We start from the raw sequence: 3,541 nt of genomic DNA on the forward strand, positions 1-3,541 counted from the left end.
CGCCGCTACTTCCGGTGGCCCGGGAACACGCCCCCCGGGCAGTCGTCACGGCCTTGCGTTCCCGCCTAGAGTGGACCTTTGGCTCCGCCTGCCGCCCCCCGCGGCTCCGAAAGGAACTGCAGCCGCTCTGGACGGGGCTGCCTGGGAAGGACCGCCTCGTCGTGACGCGGGATGCAGTGCAGCAGATGTCAGGTGGAACGCGCACCACATGCATGTACATACACACACATGCATGGCACATGTATGTATGTACACACACATGTACATACATGCATACATAGACATACATACATATATGTACCACTTTTCAACCAAAAGTTCATGTATATACGTATGTATATCTGTACATACGTATACATACATATGTAACGTTATATATACACACACACACACATATATACGTATGTATATCTGTACATACGTATGCATACATATGTAACATTATGTATGTATGTGTACACACACACACGTATGTACAGATATACATACCAGTTTGTGAACTTTTGATTGAAAAGTGGTATACGAACATTGTTAATCATCATCATCCATCCTTACATACATACATACATGTGTGTGAATGTATGACCATGCGCATATGCAGGCACTGTCTCCTTGCATCACAAAAAATTAGCACCATCAGCCAGAAAGGCACTCTACTTACAGGGGGGTTGTGCCTGAAGTCCTATACACACTTTCCAGGGAGAAAGCCCCATTGAATATAGTGGTATTTACTTCTGAGTAGACATGCTTAGGATTGTGCATGTGTTTTACAAAAGGCAGAATGAAAAAAAATGTGATTCCCCCACCCACAGTTTGGTGAAGTCCACTGCACCGCCTTAAACTTTCCTCATTCTGCTGTACCAGCCATTTTCAATCACTGTACCATGGCACACTGCTGTGCTGCGGGAGTTTGGGGGAGGGTCACTTATTAGTAAGGCCAATGGGGGATGTGAACCCCCACCAACAGCATGGTGTGCCTTGTCAGTTGTCAAAAAACTGATGGTGTGCCTGGACATTTTTAGTACCTTGTCAGTGTACCACGAGACAAAAATCATTGAAAATAACTGTGCTATATGTACTGTATATGCGTAGGCCATGGTCAGATCTCCATACTGAATTCAGTACGTTTTACACCCATGTGGATTTGTACAGGATTATAGTCTAATAGCCCAATTCTATGAGTAAGTTTTTGGAAGTACAATGGTTCTCTATATTTCATGGGGCTTCCTCGCAGGAAAGTGTGTGTATGATTGCCCCTTTAAATAGTTTAATAGTCAGTGCCTCTCACTAGAGCAGGGGTGTCCAAACTTTTTGGCAGGAGGGCCACATCATCTCTCTGACACTGGGGAAAAAAAGAATTAATTTTCATTTCAAATTTGAATAAGTTTACATAAATGAATATATTAGAGATGGAACTTATATGAATGAATGAAGGTCTTGCAGTAGGCCTATAAAAGGTCTTACACAGAGCAAGGCCAGCCTTTCCTTTGCTGCTGCTGCTGCATCACAGATGTGAAACAGCAAGCAGTGGAGGGAGCCCTTGTCCCACAGCTCACGTGAGAGGTTGAACAGTTGGCTGTCACGCTGAGAGCGGTTGCATCAGCATGGGCTCCAGCAAGTCTCCAGAGGGCCAGAGGCTCATTGGAGACTGAGGGCTCCCTGAGGGCCGAATTGGGAGTCCTTGAGGACTGCATGTGGCCCCAGGGCCAGGGTTTGGGCACCCCTGCACTAGAGAAAGGTGATGGTGTAGGGACCTCAGGCTAGAAGGTCATCTATGCAAACTGTCAAAGCTACACTTCCCAGGATTCTTTGATGGAAGACATGGCAGTTAAAAGTATATAAAGTAAACCAATATGTTAGTTTGGAATGTGTCTAGGTAGATATGCCCCAAAGAGTCTCCTTTTGGGTTGCCTATAGAGGGCAGCTCTTGCCCTATCACAGTAAACACAATGGAAGTTGATATGCTCAGATGAGTGGCAACTTCAGCTCTTGGGGGGGCCCTGTGGGCAAAAGGCAAAAGGCAAATGGCATTCTTCTCCCATGCTTTCGAAAGAGTGAGTCAGCTCCTCTTCCATAGTGCCCCAGAATCAAGCTGACCTTCCATAGCCCTAGAAGCCAGGTGGCAGTTGGAGGAATGGATGGCAAAATGTGCCTTGACCCCCATTCCCTTTGTATCTTTATAAGGTGGAGCATCAGAAGCTGCTAACCCATGTGCACCTCTGCTACCCCCTGCTCCAGCTGGCCACCTCCTTTCCTGTCATTTGAAAAAAGTAGCAGGGCAAAGCAGGGGAGGAATGGAGTGGCTGCTGTCTCTGTACTTTTCCCCTACCTTACCCTACCGTTCTCTTCAAATGGCAGGAGTGTGAGAGGCTGGCTGAGACAGGCGACAGCTATGGGGATGTGTGCGGGTGGTAAGAGTAGCAGAGGAAGTGCTGCCACTGCTGCTGTGAAGATAATAGGGCGGGGGGGGGGGGTAACTACGCACGGCACATACAATTTTAAGAGAAATAAATCTGGGCAGGAACACTAGATCTGTTTGGCCAAAGGAAGACTTTGGCCAGAATGGATGGATGACCATCCTCTTTCATCACCATTGCACAGTTACAGGTTGTGAAATACAGGAAGACTTGCATCTGTTCCTGCTACCTCCTCCTAGTAAGACTCCTCACTGAACTCTGGGCCTCTGATTGGTTTTCTGGGCAATGGTGGTGAGGGCAATGATGGTGAGCAGTGGAATTTGTAAAATGGTGCCACGGAAAAATAAATGGTCCATTGCTGCCTCTATTCCCTGGTAAAGCCAACCAGAGACCCAGGGCCCAATGGGGAGACTCACCAGAAGGCAGTAAGGAGCGGGAGGTGGTGGCAGCAGCAGAACATCCTCTTGCTTTCCCTGGTGCTATCTAACCAATCTAGGATATCCCAGTTCCCAAGATAACATTTAGGGGCAGGACATCGGGGAAGTGCAACATGGCACTGGCGGAGGAAGAAAGTACTGTAGTATGCTGCTCCCAACAGTCATCAGTCATAGACCCTGACTTACTGGATGGTGGTGAGGAGCAGTAGCAGCAGCAGCTGCAGCTGCAGGCCTTCATTGCTTCAGGGTTGGCTAAGCATAAATGTGGGTGCTTGCATAGGCATGGGTCCCCAGCTCAGACTCCAACTATGTAGCCAGCTCTGGATCAGAGAGAGCCAAAGATCTCAGGGTTGTCAAACCTAAGGCCCACAGGCCCACAGAAGCTCTTTGTCTAGCCCATGTGATAATTGGGCTCTCCCTGCACCACCATCAGCTGTTCTCAACTGCTAAGCTGTGAAGTGACACATAAGCAGAAGTGGCAGTACTGAAAGGGTGGCGCTGGGAGAGCCTAATTGGCAGAGTGCCTCTCAGCTGCTGCCCTACAAAGTGATGCCTTGGCAGAAGCGTGATGGTTGGATTCTTCCGTATCTTGAAAAATATGATCAAGACTTGCATATTTTCTCTTGTGTCATTTACAGCTAATGAATTCCTAGGTGAGAAAAAGGTGCTGGTCATCAACTGCTTAAT

The sequence above is a fragment of the Tiliqua scincoides genome, chromosome 2 (assembly GCF_035046505.1).
Source record: "Tiliqua scincoides isolate rTilSci1 chromosome 2, rTilSci1.hap2, whole genome shotgun sequence".
In the NCBI taxonomy this organism is placed as follows: domain Eukaryota; kingdom Metazoa; phylum Chordata; class Lepidosauria; order Squamata; family Scincidae; genus Tiliqua; species Tiliqua scincoides.